The sequence below is a fragment of the Molossus molossus genome, unplaced genomic scaffold (genome assembly GCF_014108415.1).
Source record: "Molossus molossus isolate mMolMol1 unplaced genomic scaffold, mMolMol1.p scaffold_m16_p_2, whole genome shotgun sequence".
Taxonomy (NCBI): Eukaryota; Metazoa; Chordata; class Mammalia; order Chiroptera; family Molossidae; genus Molossus; species Molossus molossus.
In genome coordinates, this window is record NW_023425355.1 from 8,477,962 (window position 1) to 8,497,992 (window position 20,031).

Here is a 20,031-nt window from a genome sequence, read left to right on the forward strand (position 1 = left end):
CTAAAGCTTACTCAAAATTCCAAAAACAACATTGAACAAAAAAAGCAAGTTGTGAAACAATAAGTTCTGTATAGTGTCACTTAAATAAACTTATAAAACTGACAAAATTCTAAATAGTGTTTATGTTTAAGGATACGTTACTAAATATCTATCTATGTGTATATACATATAGAAAATATTTCTAAATCCATGGGATCTCACCTCTATCTGTAATGTTTTGTTTCTTTAAAAGATATCTGAAGCAGCCCTGGCCAGTTTGGCTCAGCAGTTAGAACGTCGGCCTGCGGTCCAGAGAGACCAGGGTTCGGTTCCCGCCGAGGGCACGTACCTCAGTTGCAGTTTGTCCCCGGCCCTGGTTGGTCGTGCGGGTGGCGGCCACTCGATGTGTCCCTTTCACGTCGATGTTTTTTTTTCTCTCTCTCTTTCTCCCTCCCACTCTATCTGAACAAAAAATGAAAAATGTCCTCGAGTGAAGATTTTTTAAAAAAAGGTATTTGAAGCAGCCCAGCCAGTGTGCCTCAGTGGATTGAGCGTCGTCCCTCGAACTGAGAGTCTGGTTCAATTCCAGGTCAGGGCACACGCCCAGGTTGCAGGCTCAATCCCCAGTAGGGGGTGTGCAGGACGCAGTCAATCAGTGTTTCTCTCTCACGTTGATGCTTCTCTCTCTCTCTCCCTTCTTCTCTCTCTAAAAAATCAATAAAAACATATTTTTTAAAAAAAGACTTACTTCATCTCAATTTAAATAGTAAGGAAACAACTCTGAAGCATATGAACAAGAATATAAGTATCAAGAAGATTCTAAATAATCCAGTGTCACAACAGAATTGTGACTAATTTGCTTCCTTGAGACTGTGGCAGTGATGGAACAATGTAAAAATCACTGTAAGACATAACAAATATACTTTATTTTCTCGAACAAGAATTCTGACATACTATATAGAAAAATACTCTACTTTGTTACTGATTATGAAATACATAGAAAAATAATCCTAACAGACTATTAAAAAACATAGTGCTATATCAAGAGCCCTAAACTGGTAGAAGTTAAATAAGCTTGGTTCTAGTCCTAATTACTAATTAGATCTCTGACCTTAAGAAAACTGCAACTTCAGTTTTCCCACTTGTAAAATGAGAGAACTTTACTAGGTGACTGTTATAGACACCTTCCAGCTATTAAATTTGCTTCTGAAAGATATTATCAATCGAACCTAATATCTGATTTTAAATCAGGTACATGTCCACTTCTGGAAATAACAACCAATTAGCAATTCCCTTTTCCTCTGCAAGGTATTGATCCCAATATTCCTCCATTTTAATTCACACCATCCTTGGATTAAAGGAAAAGTCTAGCTCATTTATGGAGACCCAACCCCAAACTGTATTTCTGAAATGCTACTGCCTTCCTCTTTTATCTAAGTATATTACAGGATTATTATATAACCTATAATAAGGATAGATAATGTCATAAGAATAGAATTTTAGAGGTAAAAGCACTTTAAAATGAAGGACTAGACTAGATAAAAAGGAAAAAAACGAGGCCTATGGTCACAAAATTATTAAGACCCAAAACTAAAAGTTACAAAAGCATGGTCTCAGTCCAGTGTTTTTTTCAATATTTCATTCTAATAATAACACTGAGCCCCATGACCCAAAAATACCTTGACTTATTTTTTATATTGCCCAAAGTTTCAAAGTTTTTTCAGTCCCTCACCAACTATTTAAGTGTAAGTAGATCAAGCAAGCAATCATCACTGAATGGGAAATAGATTAAAATTTCAATATAACAGACTAATTCGAGTAAGGGGGGGGGTGTCCATTAAAGCCAAAAGTCTGTTATATAATAAAGGTTTTCCAAATGAGTATGTTAAAAAATTGACAAATTTATTAGTTTACCTGTTTTTACTTATGTAGACACATTTGTGTGATTAAAATTAAGTATGTATGAAAAGTTTCATTTCACAGAAAAGTCTTCTGTATGTATTACAATCATTTTAAATTTATACTAAATAAGTCTAGTGAATGTCTGCATTTACCAGTCACTAAGAGTCAACAAATGCACACAGCTGAGGCGTGGCTTAGCGCAAATCAGAACATCAACCAGCATGGTTAAAACTGTTGCAAATGCCCTGGCCAGTGTAGCCCAGTTGGTTGAGCATCGTCCTGAACACTGCAAGGTTGCTGGTCAATTCCCAATCAGAGCACATGCCTGGGTTTCAGTCTCAATCCCCAGTAAGGGTTGTGCAGGAGGAGACAGCCAATTGATGTTCGGCTCTCACATAGATATTTTTCTCTCTTCCTTTCTCTCTCTCTAAAAATCAATAAAGTATTATTTTTAAAATATTGCTGCAGAAAGTCACGCCACGGAACGAGATGTGGTGTGATCACATGCTAATCACTCAAGAAACAACGTTTACGAGCGTAACTCTTGGATTTAAATATGTAGACTATAGTCGTAGATATGTAACACTTATGTCAGTGAAATTACTACAGTGTTTTTTCCAACATATGGCCTATTCACTAAAATTTGTTAAAATAACAGTGAATTAATAACAGAAAATAACCTATTAATTATAAGCAAATCTTGGTTAAAAGCATTGTAAAATTAACAGGGTGTTAATTTTCACATAGGACATACAGAAGGGAAATTTTGTCCATGAAATCCGAAGTCCATTAAATCAAGGTCCACAAAATTGAGAGTGCTTTGTATGTCATATAATAAATCTACTGTGCCCATCATTCCACTCTTTATCTTTCTTAACTGATCATATTGTCAAAAGCAGAAGACTCAACAATCCTCAGATATCTGGCCCAAGAGTAAGGACGAACTTCTTCCCCCCATCATGTTTCCTAATTTTTAGAAAAGTACATACAACAAATATCATTACACAAATAATTGTTATAACTTCAATGAGGCAACCTTATGAGTAAAAGGAAATGTTTTGAACTCACTTTTAAAATTGGATCACAACTAGGCCACACTACTCAAAACTCAGGAAATATGAACCACACCCATGTTTCCTTAGAAGGATATCATTAAATATGAATAGTATTCACATACAGGAAAAATTCTGTTCTTAGGCAATTTTCTTGAAAAACAGAAATACAGTAAATAAGAGATAGGAATTAAAAATCAATGGAGCTATATGGTCCTAACCATTTCTTAAAAGGCAAAATACTATTCATACAATTTAATAACACCCAAGACTATTCAAATCTCACTTCTGAAAGCATAATTACTTTAAAACTTTCAGAGCTAGGTTTTAGAGAAAGGAATAGCAAATTTAAATATAATATCAGCAATAAAACAAAAGTTAGAAAAATCTATTCAAATTATTAAAGATAAAGCAAAAGAATATAAACAGTATATTCGTAGACATGTCTATGAACATATTAAAAGAACATTTATGGTCCTTTTACTTCTGATAAAAACTACTTCTGGCCCAGCTGTTGTGGCTCAGTGGACTGAGCATCAACCCATGCACCAGGAGGTCGCCGGTTCGATTCCTGGTCAGGGCACATGCCCAGGATGTGGGCCAGATCCACAGTGGGGAACATGCAGGAGTAGACCAATTGATGTAATCTCTCATTGATGTTTCTACCTCTCTCTCTCCCTATATCTCTAAAATCAATAAAAACACATTTTAAAAAGGAAAGCAACTGGTAAATGATTGAACCACCATAAACATTTATAACCTTTGAGTCACTAATCCTTTTCTTAGGAATATAAACTAAAAATACATACATATACATATACATATATATGTATATATGTATATATGTATATATAAAGCATTACAAGCATGAAGTTGTCATATTATAAAAACAAAATTAGAATTTTAATGAGTAAAATAATAGTTGAGTAAATTACAGTACAACTAAGGGATGTAAAAATAGCTATGAAAGAAACAAAGCAGAACAGAAGTTAGCAGGGAATAGGGGAAGGAAGAAATGGAGAATTACTGTTTAATGGATCCAGTTTCCCTTTGGGATGATAAAAAAGTTCTGCAAATAGATTATAGTGATAGTCACACACACTATGAATATACTTAATGCCACTAAATTTTACACTTAAAAATGATTAAAATGAACCACCTCACACCTGTCAGAATGGCTATCATAAATAAATCGACAAAAAAACAAGTGTTATCAAGGATGTGGAGAAAAGGGAACCCTCATGCACTGTTGGTGGGAATGCAGATTGGTGCAACCACTGTGGAAAACAGTGTGGAGGTTCCTCAAAACTTAAAAATGGAATTGCCTAATAACCCAGCAATTCCACTTCTGGGTATATATCCGAAGAAAGCCAAAACACTAAATGAAAAGAATATATGCAACCCCCATGTTCACTGCAACACTATTTACAATAGTCAAAATATGGAATCAACCCGACTGCCTATCAAGTAGATAAAAAAAGCTGTGGTACAATATACACAATGGAATAATACTCCGCCATTAAAAAAAAAATGAAATCTTACCTTTTGTGATAGCATGGATGGACCTAGAGGGTATTATACAAATACCATATGATTTCGCTTATATGTGAAATCTAAAGAAATAAACAAAACAGAAACAGACTCATACATACAGAGAACAGACTGATGGTTGCCAGAGGGGAGGGGGGCTGCACAAAAAATTTGAAGGGATTAAGAAATACAAATTTGGCCCTGGATGGTTTGGCTTAGCAGTTTAGAGCGTCAGCCCTCAGATCAAAGAGTCGCGGGTTTGATTTGAGTCAAGGGCATGTACCTCAGTTGCAGTTCGGTCCCTAGCCCTGGTGAGGGTCATGTGGGAGGCAACCAATCAATATGTCTCTCTCACATCGATGTTTCTGTTTCTGTTTCTCTCTCTCTCTCTCTCTCTCTCTCTCTCTCTCTCTCTCTAGCTGAAGATAAAAAATGGAAAAATATCCTCATGTGAGGATTAGAAAAAAAAAAGTACAAATTTGGCCTGGCCAGTGTGGCTCAGTGGTTGAGCGTCGACCCATGCACCAAGAGGTCACCAGTTCAATTCCTGGTCAGGACAAACGCCCAGGTTGTGGGCCCAATCCCCAGTGGGGGGCATGCAAGAGGCGGCCAATCAATGTTTTCTCTCATCGATGTTTCTATCCCTCTCTCCCTCTCCCTTCCCCTCTCTCTAACATCAATAAAAAAAATTTTTTTTCTAAGTACAAATTTGTAGTTACAGAACAGTCACAGCAATGTAAATTACAGCAGAGTAAATTTAGTCAATGATATTGTCATTATTGTGTATGGGGCCAGGTGAGTACTTGAACTATCAGGGGGACCACTTTGTAAAGTATGATTGTCTAACCACTATGTTGTACACCTGAAACTAAAACAGAATAATACTAGCTATAAACTATGATTCAAAAAGAAGTTAAAATGGTAAATTTTATGGTATATATATTTTACCACAATAAAAACAAAAAAAATAACTATGAAAACTACATTTTTTAAAATGTTTTTATTGATTTTAGAAAGAGAGAGACTGAAACACTGATGAGAGAGAAACATTGATCAGCTGTCTCCTGCACACCCCATACTGGGAATCAAGCCCGCAACCAGGTATGTGCCCTGACCAGAAATTGAACCAGTGATTTCTTGGTACATGGGATGATACTAAAACAACTGACCCACACAGGCCAGACAAAAACTACATTTTAAGTGAAAAAAAAAATGATTCCCAAATTTAATCAAAACTACTTATAACTATGTGTACATTATATACACACATGTCTAAGGAATCTAAAGAATCATAGGGGAGGGGGAGCAAATCACTGCTGTAAAGCAGCAGTTCTCAATGGGGGCAACTTTGTCCCCAGCATACGTGTGACAATATCTGGAGACAATTTTGGTTGTCAGAACTGGGGATGGGGTTATCACTGGTACCTAGTAGGTAAAGGGCAAAAGATACTACTACACATCTTACAATGCATACATGAGTATGCCCACAACAAATAATTATCTGACCCAAAATGTCAACAGTGATCTTGTTGAGAAATCCTGTCTTAAAGTAGTAAAATTTAGAGAGTTCTTTCTTATTTAATGTATCTACATCATTTTTCATGACTACATTGTAAATAAAAATGCATTCAAGAGTCAGAGTTTTGGGCTATTTTTTCTTTCCCCTATAAACCTCCATCACAATCCATAATTTTTACAGCAAAGAGATAGGTGGGGAACCAAAGAGGAAAAATGGAAAAAGCAGCAAACTGTCACACATAGATTGTTTTTCTGCGAACTTTTTTTTTTTTAATCCTCACCCATATGTCTTCATTGATTTGAGGGAGGGGGTGAGAGAGAGAAAGAGACAGACAGAGACAGAGACATCGACGTGTGAGAGAAACATTGATCAGTTGTCTCCCATACATATTCCAATTGGGGATCAAACCAGCAAACTAGGCATTTGCCCTGACCGGATATCAAACCTGAAACCTTTTGGTGTACAGCATGTCACTCCAATTAAGTGAGCTACCCAGCCAGGGCTCTACAAATTGTTGTTAAACACACTATAACAAACAGAACAAATCTGGCATTGGCAGGCTTTAGCACATTTCCATAGGCCTACCCATACACTGTTTATTATATTCTATTATATTTTATTATTTCTCACTCTCATTTGTTTTATTACAGAATTTCAAATTTGAGACCGATTACTGTTTTACATCATCATTTCTCCATGATAATGTAATTTTGTTTTTTTTTTAATGTTGTTTTTTTATTCCTCCTCCAAGGAATATTTCCACTTATTATCACATAGAGTGGGAAAAAGGGAGAGAGAGAGACACAGAGAGAAACATCAATGTGATAGAGCCAGATCAACTGGTTGCCTCTCACATAACCTGGCCAGGGCCAGGGACAAACCACAACCGAGGTACGTGCCCTTGACCAGAATCGAACCTGTGACACACTGGTCCACGGGATGACGCTCTAAGCGCTGAGCCAAACTGGCCAGGGCATGATAATGTAACTTTTAAAAATTTTTCTTCAAACACATCTTTGTAAATGTCAACTAATAAATGCTGAAGAAATGAAATTAGACAATCACCAATTTTTTAAAATTACAGTAATAAATGAATGCTAACGCCAGTAAATGAAAGATCTCTTATCCTTTTTTTTTTTTTTTTTAATCCTCACCCGAGGACATTTTTCCATTTTTTGTACAGATAGAGTGGGAGGGAGAGAGAGGAAGAGATAGAGAGAAACATCGATGTGAAAGGGACACATCGAGGGGCTGCCACCGCACGACCAACCAGGACGACCAACCAGGGCCGGGGACAAACTGCAACCGAAGTACATGCCCTTAGCGGGAACCAAACCCGGGCCTCTCCCGACCGCAGGCCGACGCTCTAACCACTGAGCCAAACCAGCTAGGGCAAGATCTCCTATCCTTTGAGACGGCATGGAGGGACCTGGAAATTATTATCCTAAGCGAAACAAGCCAAACAGAGAAAGACAAGTATCATATGATCTCACTTATTTGTGGAATATAATGAACATAACAGTCTGAGGAATGGGGTAGTCCCAGAGACGTGGAAGTGGGGTATAGACTGACAATCCCCAGAAGAGGGGGTGGTGGGGGAGAGATAAACCACAGAACTTATACGCATGTATGCATGAACAATGGACATGGACAACATGCTGGGGACAGGGCAGGGAGGGAGGGGGAGGGGGAATCAGTGGAGGGAAAAGGAGAAACCTCTGTAACAAAAATAAATTAAATTTTTAAAAAGTCAGCCCAAAAAAAGAAAAATCTGGTGGATATCACTTAAACCAAGTGATCAAAATTATCACCTGTAATGGGACCAACTGACATCATGTGCCTCCTGTTGAGATATACTACAAAGCTCCTAGCCGGTTTGGCTCAGCGGTTAGAGTGTCGGCCCGCGGACCAGTGTGTCTCGGGTTTGGTTCCCGCTAAGGGCATGTACCTCAGTTGCAGTTTGTCCCCGGCCCTGGTTGGGGTCTTGTGGGTGGCAGCCACTCAATGTCTCTCTCTCTCTCTCACGTCAATGTTTCTCTCTCTCACGTCAATGTTTCTCTCTCTCTCTTCCCCCATCTCTCCCTCCCACTCTATCTGAAGATAAATGCAAAAATATCCTCAAGTGAGGATTTAAAGAAAAAGGATACACTACAAAGAACTCACCATCACTTCTGTTGTACTTCCGCCAAAAATCCATAACCTTAATCTAATCATGAGACATTATACAAACCGAAATTGAAGGACATTCAAAAAATTGGACCCTGGCCAATTTGGTCAGTGGTTAGGGCATCAGCTCACAGACCAATGAGTCTCGGGTTCGATTCAAATCAAGAGCACATACCTTGATTGTGGTTTGGCCCCGGCCCTGGTCAGGTCGCGCAAGAGACAACCAGTCAACGTAGCTCTATCACACTGATGTTTCTCTTTCTTTCTCTCTCTCTCTCTCTCTCTCTCTCTCTCTCTCTCTCCCTCCCCCTCCCTCCCACTCTATCTAATGATAAATAGAAAAATATCCTCAGAATAAAAAAAAATAATTGGTCTGCACTCTTCAAAGATGTCAAGGTCAGGAAAGACAATGAAACGCAGAACTTCCAAATCAAAAGACATTATTAGGGTAATTGGAATATTTGATTTTTTTATTAAATAAGAGTATTCTATATATTAAATTTTTTATTTGATAATTATCCTGTAATTGTGTAAAAGAATAACCTTGTCCTTTGAAAGCAGATGAAGCTTTTAGGGGGAAAAGGAGCATGATGTCTGCAACTTATTCTCAAATGGTCCAGGAACAAAAATGAATATAAGAAAAAACACAAATGATAAAGTATTGGGGACAAAATATTAACAATGATGACTCTAGATAAAAGGTGAGTAGTTCTTTTGCTACTTCTATAACTCTTCTATAAGTATGAAATCATATCAAAATTAAAATTACCAAAAAAAATCTGTAGCATTTAAACTCTTCTTCAAGATTCTTCCTTTTCTCAGGACACTGAACTATTGAGTCCAGTTTTAGTTACTCTGACTACATGTCCAATCCAAGAAAGCAGATAATAGTTTAAAATATATCATTGATAATGTGCTTGAAAAAAAACATAGAAACTTCGTACATTTGCCCACTTCGCCCCTACTTTAAATACCAAGAATTATTGCCCACTTCGCCCCTAATTTAAATACCAAGAATTATTATTGGTGTTGATAACATATAAGAATTTTGACAAATATAGGATGAAAAAAAGTCTACAGAGTGATGTAAGAGCAATCTCTGACATCTAGTTTTAGTTTCCTATAAATCTCCATCCCCCTTATTTTCCTACTTTATAGGCTAGAGTTATCTTCTTGAATTTAATATTCATGTTTTTTAAACATGTTTTTATTGATTTTTTAGAGAGAGAGAGGAAGAGAAAGAGATAGAGAAACATCAATGTGAGAGATACATAAATTGGCTGCCCCCTGCATGCCCCCTACTGGGGATCGAGCCCACAGCCGGGGCATTTGCCCTGACCCAGAAGCAAAACAGGACCTGTCTGTCCATGGGACGATGCTCAGTCCACTGGGCCACACCAGCCAGGCGATATTTATGGGTTTTTTTTAATCATTTCACTGTATCATTATTGTTCTTTAGAAAAAGTTGATTATATCACTGTAAAGATTTTTAAAGTATTTGTTGGTTTTCTATAATGAAAACGCAAAACATAAATATCTTAGCATCACATAAAGAGCCTTTTCAAATCTGACACCAAGTACCTTCGTTTTTTTCAATTCTACCTCCAATATCCTCTCCAATCACACCTAATGTATTGGTATTCTCAAAAACACTTAAGGGCCCCTTTTCACCAAGTCTCTAGACTTGCCTTTTACACCACCTAGAACATTCCCCTTCTAATCAACTCAACCAATATGCTTAAGACCCCACTCAAAATCACCATCTCTGTCTTTTAGAGAATACTTGCCATCAACTCTCCAAGGCAATTTTTTGCTGCTCTTCCACATTTCTTGGTTCATATCTCTGTAATTAACCCCATCAGTGTATTTCTGCCATGTACTCCTCCAGTTAGCACAGCATTAATTTTATGTGAATCCCTATAATCTAGAGTAATGGTTATCGAATGGGAGAACTGTGTCACCCCCATACCCATACCACCCACACCCCCCAACTACCCACAGGGACGATCTGACAAAGTATTTAAACAGTTTTGGTTGTCATAACTGCAGGATGGGTGCTACTGGTACCTACCTACTGGGTAGAAGCTAGGGATACAACATATACACAGCCTCCCAAAACAAAAATTATCTGGACCAAAATGTCTATATAATGCAAAGTTAAGAAACTTTAATCCGCCCTGGCCAGTTTGACTCAGCGGTTAGACATCGGCCTGCGGTCCAGAGAGACCCAGGTTCGGTTCCCGCTAAGGGCATGTACCTCGGTTGCAATTTGTCCCTGGCCCTGATTGGGTTGTGTGGGTGGCAACCACTCGATGTGTCCCTTTCACATCAATGTTTCTCTCTCCCCCTCCCACTCTATCTGAACAAAATATGAAAAAATGTCCTCAGGTGAGGATAAAAAAAAAAAGAGAGAAAAAAAGAAACTTTAATCCGCCCTGGCCGGTTTGGCTCAGCGGGTTAGAGCGTCCGCCTGCGGTCCGGAGAGACCCGGGTTTGGTTCCCGCTAAGGGCATGTACCTCGGTTGCAGTTTGTCCCCGGCCCTGGTTGGTCGTGCGGGCGGCAGCCACTCGATGTGTCCCTTTCACATCGATGTTTCCCTCTCTCTCTCTTCCTCCCTCTCCCTCCCACTCTGTCTGTACAAAAAAATGGAAAAATGTCCTCGGATGAGGATTAAAAAAAAAAAAAGAAACTTTAATCTAAAACAATGCCTGGCTCACATTAGGCCTTTAAAGGTTTATCAAAATAGAATAAAACATTTATCAAATAATTCAGAAACATAAAAAGGGATATATAATAAGGAATAGTACAGGCTCAAGAATAGCCAAGACAGTAAAAAGAATGTGAGTATTCATACCCTAGCAGATATCAAGACTTCATAAAAAGCTCTAGTTATTATGAAAATGTGGCACTGGCATAGGGATTAAAACAAACCAACCAGGAATGACATCATATACAATGGTAGAGCAGGTAACTCCAAAATTGTACCCCTCCATTAAGGCAATAAGTATGCTGGTAAAAATGGTCCAAATAACATTCTGAAACTCTAAAATTTAATCAAGACTTACAACCACAGGGAACACTTAAGAGAAAAAGCTGCTGAACTTCGGTATGAGAACATAAGTTAAAACGCCACACCTACCATGCCCCACTCCAAGGCTTAGGAAGGCTTAGGTAGCAACCACAAAGACAGTGGTCCACATTCCTGGCGCAACTTGCAGATGCCAAAGGGAATAATATGGACCTTCTTTTTTTAATCCTCACCCGAGGACATTTTCCATTGCTTGTTCAGGTGGAGTGGGAGGAAGAGAGAGATAGAAACATCAATTTAAAAGGGACACATCGAGTGGTTGCCACCCGCACGACTAACCAGGGCCAGGGACAAACTGCAATAGAGGTATGTACCCTTAGCGGGAACCAAACCCGGGTCTCTCCGGACCGCAGGCCGAAGCTCTAACCGCTGAGCCAAACCGGCCAGGGCTGGACCTTATTCTTAAAGAACTGTGGTTGTGCCCTGGCCGGCTGGGCTCAGAGGTTAAAGAAAGCCTCAGTCCGCGGACCAATGAGTTGCATGTTTGATTCCGGTCAAGGGTATGTACCTCGGTTGTGGTTAGTCCCTGACCCTGGTTGGGTCGTGAGGGAGGCAACCAGTCGACGTGGCTCTGTCACATTGATGTTTCTCTCTGTCTCTGTCTCTCTCCCTCCATTCCACTCTAATGATAAATAGAAAAAATATCCTCAGGTGAGGAATTAAAAAAAAATTGTGATTGTGCCTGGCTGGTGTGGCTCAGTTGGCTGAGTGTCATCCCATGCACCAAGAGGTCACCAGTTTGATCCCAGATCAGGGAACATGCCCAGGTTGTGGGCTCCCCAATAGGGGGCAAGCAGGAGGCATCCAACTGATATTTCTCATCAATGTTTCTATCTTCCTTTCCCTTCCTCTCTCTTTCTCTCTCTCAAATCAACAAAAACATATTTTAAAATAAAAGAACTGTGGTTGTGTATTTTGACCTGTTCAGTTGTTACCTGATTAATTTTGTCAGGGGTCTGCCATTCTTTCACCCAGCTCAGAACTTTCCGAGGAAGAGCAAGCTCCTGAGATGAGTGGGGTTTATCCAAAACATTTAAAGGCAAATATACTATTCACAGTCACCTGGAACAAGGGATAACAAATGGGTCAGGCACTAGATAAGTATAAAAGCATAGGAAGAAGCTGGAGAAAGAAATGCATGAGGAAATAACAACTCCAAAAAGTTCCTGCATAGCCTAGGGAATTTGGAAAGCAACCCATATGCCCAGCTCTGGACACATGCTCAGAAGAGACATGAGAAAGCCATAAGCTTTCACCTCTGGCTGACCCTTAGCCTCCAAGCAATCAGGAAGTGAGGGCTAGAGAAGAGCAGTACATGAACTGGCTAAACACTAATAAATACCCCAAAACTGAGCCAATCTGCAATCATCAAGAAAGCTGTTTTGTACATTTGCTTCTAGGCATTTCACGAAAGTTCTGTCAAACCACAACTAACCAATAGGCTACCAGAACAAGCACTTGAGTGTCTGTACATGACAAAGAATATAGTCTTTATGAAAACAGATTAGAAAGTTCATTTAACAAAAACTACAACCCAAAATAAGCAGCAACAGCAAACCCTAGGGAGGAGGAATAAATTTTCCTAGGGTTACTACATTAAATACAGTCATGCTTTGCTTAACAAAGGGGATACGTTCTGAGAAATGCATCATTAGGTGATTTTGTCACTGTGAGAAAAGTCATAGAGTACATTTACGCAAACAGGTGGTAGAATATACTACACACCTAGGCTATATGGTATAGCCTACTGCTCCTAGGCTACAAACCTGTGCAGCGTGTTTCCATACTGAACACTGTAGGCAATGGTAATTAATCTGTGTATCTAAACATGGCAAACGTACAATAAAATATGATATAAAAGATAAAAAATGGAAACCTGTATAGGGTATCCACCATGAGTGGAATTTGCAGGAATGGAAGCAGTACTGGGTGAGTCAGTCAGTCAGTGAGTGAGTGGTGAGTGAATGTGTAGGGGGAAGTGACATTACTGTACACTGTAGACTTTATAAACATTGTACATTAGGCTACACTCAATTTAGAAAAATAAATTATTCCTTCAACAACTTTAGTTTACTGTATCTTTTTTTACTTTATGAACTTTTAAAATTTTAACTTTTGTGCCCTGACCGGTTTTGCTCAATGGTTAGAGCGTCAGCCCACAGACCAAAGAGTCTCAAGTTTGATTCCCAGTCAAGGGCACATCCCTGGGTTGCAGGTTCGATCCCCAGGCCCAGTCAGAGTTGTGTGGGAGGCAACCAATCAATGTGTCTCTCTCACATTGATGTTTCTCTCTCTCTCCCCGCCCCACTCCCTTCCTTGTACCCTATCTAAAAAAAATTAATGGCCCTGGCCGGTTTGGCTCAGTGGTTGGAGCGTCGGCCTGCGGTCCAGAGAGACCCGGGTTCGGTTCCCACTAAGGGCATGTACCTCAGTTGCAGTTTGTCCCCAACCCTGGTTGGGTCGTGTGGGTGACAGCCACTCTATGTGTCCCTTTCACGTCGATGTTTCTCTCTCTCTTCCTCTCTCTCCCTTCCACTCTATCTGAACAAAAAATGAGAAAATGTCCTCAGGTGAGGATAAAAAAAAAATTAATGGAAAAATATACTCAAGTGAAGGTTAACAACAACAAATTGTACAGCTATACAAAAATATTTTCTTTACAACCTTATTGCATAAGCTTTTTTTTTTACTGTTTAATTTCTTTGTCAAAAACTAAGCTACTAACACACACATTAACGTAGGCCTACACAAGATCAGGATCATCAATATCACCATCTTTCACCTCCACATCTCATTCCATGGGAAGGTCTTCAAATCGAAGCATGCATGGAGTTATCATCTCATCTCCAGTGATAACAGTGCCTTCTTCTCAAATACTTCCTGATGGACCTGCCTGAGGCTCTTCCTGAGGTGGTGTCACACTATTGAGAAATATGTCCATGGTAGCTTTGCTTGATTTGTTTCTTTTTTCATCATAGATTTGCTTGTAAGCAGATAATGCACTATGAACATGCCTCACTAGAATGAAAACCTTTCAGTGTTGGGAGTCCATGGTTTCAAACTTTTTCTTTTTCTTTTTTTTTTCAATCCTCACCCAAGGACATTTTTCCATTTTTTTGTTCAGGTAGAGTGGGAGGGAGAGGAAGAGAGAGAAACATCAACGTGAAAGGGACACATCAAGTGGTTTGCCACCCGCATGACCCAACCAGGGCCAGGGACAAACTGCAACTGAGGTATGTGCTCTAAGTGGGAACCGAACCCGGGTCTCTCTGGCTCACAGGCCTATGCTCTAACTGCTGAGCCAAACTGGCCAGGGCCATGTTTTCAAACTTTTTAAGCAGCTTGCTGAAGTCTGCAAAAGCTTTTGCTAAAACACTCATTGTGACTTTCCTTGAGGTCTCATCTAATGGAACCACCATTATATATGCAGTCCGTCTGGCCAAAACATCATTATGCAGTACATGACTATATTAAAAATGTCCATTTCAACAAAAAGTTACAAGCATGCAAAGAAACAATAGTATGGTCTATTCCCTAGAAAAAAGAAATAAATAAACAGAACTGTCCCCAAGGATGCCCAGATATTGGAATTAGGAGACAATGACTTTTTTGTTGTTTAGTAATCCTCACCCAAGGATCTTTTTTCCATAGATTTTTTGAGAGAGTGGAAGGGAGGGAGGGAAGGAGAGAAAGAGAGAAAGAGAGAAAAGCATCTGTGTGAGAGAGAGAAACCTATGTGAGAGAGAGGTTCGAACCTGCATCTAGGTATGTGCTCCTGACCAGGAATCAAACCTGTGACCCTTCGGTGCATGGGCTGACACTCTAACCATTGAGCCACATAGGCCAGGGCCAGGAGACCAGGACTTTAAATCAACTGTCTTAAATTCTTAAATATACTCAAAGAGCTAAAGGAAACCATGGACAAAGAATTAAAGGAAAACAGAATGGTCTGGCCGGTATGGTTCAGTGGCTGAGCATCGACCCAGGCATCCCAGGCATCAAGAGGTCATTGGTTCAATTCCCAGTCAGGGCACATGCCCAGGTTGTGGGCCAAATCCCCAGTGAGGGCATGCAGGAGATGGCCCATTGATGTTCTCTCTCACCAATGTTTCTATCTCTCTCTCCCTTTGCCTTCCTCTCTCTTAAATCAATAAAGCAATTTTTTTTTTTTTTTTTTTTTTGGTGGTACGTGCCCCTAGTGGGAACAGAACCCGGGACTCTCTGGTCCACAGGCCGACGCTCAACCGCTGAGCCAAACTGGCCAAGGAAAGAAAAAAAAATGTAAAGGGAAACAGAATGTCTTTGCAAGGTAAAACTACCCAGGAAAAGAATTTATAAAAAGAAACCAGCCCTGGCCGGTTTGGCTCAGCAGTTAGAGTGTCGGCCTGCGGTCCGGAGAGACCCGGGTTCGGTTCCCGCTAAGGGCACGTACTTCGGTTGCAGTTTGTCCCGGATCCTGGTTGGTCGTGCAGTGGCAGCCACTCAATGTGTCCCTTTTACATCGATGTTTCTCTCTCTCTATCTCTTCCTCTCTCTCCCTCCCACTCTATCTGTACAAAAAATGGAAAAATGTCCTCGGGTGAGGATAAAAAAACAAAAAAGAAACCAAAGCCCGGCCAGTGTGGCTCAGTGGATTGAGCATCATTATATGGACTAAGAGGTCCCAGTTTGAGTACCAGTCAGGGCATGTGCCTGGGGTTTCAGGCTTAATCCCCAGTGGGGGGCATGCAGGAGGCACCAGATCGATGTTTCTCTTTCACATTGATGTTTCTATCTTTCCCTTCCTCCCTTCCACTTTCTCTAAAAAAATATCAATAAAAGTATGTTTAAAAATTTTTTAAAGAAACCAAATAAAATTTTGGAATCAGAAAGTGCAATAACAGAAATTAAAAATTCAGTACAGAAGTTCAAGAGAAAATTTGGTGGTATGTGCCCAGCAAGTGACTCTCAGAGCAACCCACTTGGCTCCTACACACACGACCCTGGCTCTGACTGAAGCTGCAGCCAGGCTGCCGCCTGAGCATGGACTCTGCTGACCAAGATATCAACTTCAATACTCCTAACAAAGGTCTGCTGTCCAACTCCATGACGGATGTCCCTGCTGACACGGGAGGGCGGTGGCCGACCAGACTCCTGCTGTTGAGGGTCTAATGGAAGCTGAGAAGGAGAAGCTCAGGGCTGAGCTCAAAAAGGTGGAAGAGGAAACTGTCACTCTGCGTCAGGTCCTGGCAGCCAGGAGAGGCACTCTGGAGAGCTGAGGTGGAAGTGGGGCCTCTCTGCCTTGGAGGGCCTGAAGCAGAACCTGTCCAGGAGCTGGCATAATGTGCAGGTCTCTAACACCTATGTGAAAACTGAGAAACCTAGAGACTGGAATGAGAAAATGACCCAGTCAGACCTCTACAAGACGACTTAGGAAACTCTCTCAGGCGGAACAGAAGACTTCCAGGGATATGAGGAATTCTGCCATCTTCAAGTCATTTGAGGACCGAGTTGGGACCATAAAATCTAAGGTGGTGGGTGGCAGAGAAAATGGCAGTAACAGCTTTCCCTCCCTGACTGGAAGTGACAACAAGCCCCTGTCTGATCACGCACCCTTCTAAGCCTAAAGCAGCTTTGCTGGCCACATAGCAAGTGCAGGCATGCCTTCATCACCAGGACTGCCACTGCGCAACGGAGCAGCAGCAGCAGCTGCAGGAGGACACGAGCGACTTTGAGGACAGTTGTGCTATCACATGTACACGTGGCCACTGCACAAGCACGACGCAGAGAATAGTCTTGTATCTAGATGCTTCACACTAAAATCGGTACATGCAACAGATCACTGTGCCATCCTTCCTGGGGGCAGGAAATGGATGGGGCAGGAGGTAGAGCTATGCTCCCTTTGGCAATCTTGTTAGTTCGCCAGAATGCAAGTGGTATTTTCTAAACTCTTCCTTCCCTACATCACAGAGGGAATATCTTCCGGAAGCCCCATCTGACCTGCAGTTTTTATTTCAAAATGCTACTGTCCATTTTCTGAGACCCTCTAAAAAGAAACAGATTATCAGCAGCTGCCTAACTGTCACACTAATGATCGGCCTTTAGCAAATTCTTTATTTTTCAAATGCAGTGGATTTTTCGAAATTCAAAACTAAACAAAGCAACTTCAGCCTCATAGTTACAAAATATTTTTTGTTTGAACCCAAACTGAAATACAAACCTTATATCACCTTATGCTTTATTTGTTTATAATGGTTTTATATAGAAAAGTGAGTGTTCTTTTTTTTTTTTTTTTTTGGCATTTATCTTCAGATAGAGTGGGAGGGAGGGGGGAGAGAGAGAGAGAAACATCGATGTGAGAGAGATACATTGACTGGTTGCCACCCACACAACTCCAACCGGGGCTGGGGACAAACTGCCGAGTTACATGCCCTTGGTGGGAACCGAACCCAGGACTCTCTGGTCCGCGGGCCGACGCTCTAACCACTGAGCAAAACGGGCCAGGGCAAAAGTGAGTGTTCTTTAGTGGATTCTGAGCACTACACATAATTCTGCATCTAACTGCATGCCTGTACCAGTGGTGTGTTTCATTTCACTAATGCACCCTATCCCAATGTATGGAACTGGCTCTTTTCTCCTTTACATGACCCTGGCAGCTCTTGCTGGCCAAAGGGCTCCTGGGCCTCTGGGAGTGGATGCAGGAGAAAGAAAAGCCAGTGCTCCTACAAGAGTTGCTGCATTGCCCTCATGTGGGCCAGGCCTGACCAGGCCCACAGGCACATCACTGTCAGTGGATCCAGCTGTTTGCTGCATGCTCAGGGCTGGGTGTGGGTGTCAGCTGGACCTCTGCTCTTGCCTTTTCTCAAGAGCTACAAAGATCTCATTCCCATTTTGAAGCTGCCACACCCCAGGAGCCTCACCCAGGGCCCCAGGTGTCCGGTGTGTCTAGAGAGCAGCTTACTGGCTCTTAGCAGACCTCACCTGCATGTGATCTGTGCACCCCCTGAGAGAGGAGCTGGCAGCTCAGTGACTGCTTTTATAGACTGTGCAGTGCTCTGGTACCTGAGTGTCTGCTGGTCACTTCAGACACCCTGGGGGACTGTAGTCTATGCTTGTGTTCTTTCTTCAGAATTAGAATCTCAGACTCCTGGTAGGAAGCAGGAGGCACGGCTAGTACTGATTTGTCTTTTCCATGAAGTAAATAATGGGTAATTTGTCAATAAAGCATTCCTTTGGGGGAAAATGAAAAAAATAAAAAGAAAATTTGAACAGGAAGAAATAATCAGTGAACTTAAAGATAGCCCCATTGAGATTAACCAGAATGAACCGAAAGAAAAAAGAAAGGCCCTGGCCGGTTTTGCTCAGTGGCTAAAGCATCTGCCCAGCGGACCAGAGAGACCCGAGTTCAGTGTCCGCTAAGGGCACGTACCTCGGTTGCAGTTTGTTCCAAGCCCCGGTTGGGGTTGTGTGTGTGGGTGGCAACCAGTCAATGTATCTCTCTCACATCGATGTTTCTCTCTCTCTTTCCTCCCTCTCTCCCTCCTGCTCTATCTGAAGATAAATTCAAAAATATCCTCAAGTGAGAATTAATAAAAAAATAAAAAAGAATGAAGAAAAATGAATAGAGCCCTGGCTGGTTTGGTTCAGTGGTTGCAGTGTTGGCCTGAGGACCAGAGAGTCCTGGGTTCGGTTCCTGCTAGGGGCACATGCCCACAAAAAAAATGAATAGAGCATCAGAGACACCATCATACACCATCAGAGACACCAAGCATACCAACACACACATAATGACAGTTGCAAAAGGATAGAGAAAAAGGAGCAGAAAGAATATTTTAAAATACTAACCTAAACCTTCCCAAATTTCATGAAATACTTGATTCTTCATATCTAGGAAACTCAATGAACTCTAAGAAGGACAGAGATCCACACTGGAACAAAATGTAAGTAATCTGTCAAAAGCCATAGAAAATCTTGAAATCAACAGAAGTAACAAGTACAAAGGATCCTCATTAAGACTAACAGTTGAAAACCATGGAGACCAGAGAATGGTGAGATTACATATTTAAAGTGTTGGGGCGGGGAGGCGGGAGGGATCCTTGAAAAATGAAGAAGAAATGTGCCCAAAAAAACAAAAGCTAGTCCGGCTGGTGTGGCTCAGTGGTTGAGCATCGACCCATGCACCAAGAGGTCACCAGTTCGATTCCTGGCCAGGACACATGCCCAGGTTGTGGGCCCAATCCCCAGTGGGGGGCACGCAGGAGGCAGCCACTTGATATTCTCTCTCATCTGTGTTTCTATCTCTCACTTCCTCTCTCTCTGAAAAATCAATCAAGGAAAAGAAAAAGAAATTTTTTTTTTTTATCCTCACCCGAGGATATTTTTCCATTTTTGTACAGATAGAGTGGGAGGGAGAGAGAGGAAGGGAGAGAGAGAGAGAAACATCAATGTGAAGGGACACATCGAGTGGCTGCCACCCGCACAACCAACCAGGGCCTGGGGACAAACTGCAACCGAAGTACGTGCCCTTAGCGGGAACCGAACCCGGGTCTCTCCAGAACGCAGGCCAACGCTCTAACCGCTGAGCCAAACTGGCCAGGGCGAAAAAGAAATTTTTAAGAAGAACAAAAGCTAAGGGAATTTACTGCTAGTATACCTGCCCTACAAGAAATGCTAAAGGGAGTCCACCAGCCTGAAGTGAAAAGATACTACAGCATAACTTGGAGCTATATTATAAAATAAAACGAACAATGGTAAGGTAACCACATAGATAAATGCCAAAACTACTTTTTATAAAGTTTGTAACTACTCAATCTCT

At 41.1% G+C, this 20,031-nt stretch overlaps 1 protein-coding gene and 1 pseudogene across 28 annotated transcripts in view; one reads left to right on the top strand and one right to left on the bottom strand.

The window, feature by feature from the left end:
• ATRX (ATRX chromatin remodeler) overlaps positions 1-20,031 on the bottom strand; it is a 247,111-nt gene that overhangs the window by 217,216 nt on the left and 9,864 nt on the right. For 3 of the 28 annotated variants that reach the window (XR_004960602.1, XR_004960603.1, XR_004960601.1), the window contains exon 2: positions 19,062-19,144. The exons of 18 other annotated variants lie outside the window; for them this stretch is intronic. The gene's annotated coding sequence lies outside the window, so the exon portion shown is untranslated. Of the gene's footprint in view, positions 1-4,475; positions 4,499-12,172; positions 12,300-14,019; positions 14,159-19,061; positions 19,166-20,031 lie in introns of those variants that run through there. 7 more of the 28 variants (XR_004960598.1, XR_004960597.1, XR_004960600.1 and 4 more) reach the window with 6 other exon arrangements.
• Positions 16,260-16,837, top strand: LOC118635928 (annotated as a pseudogene).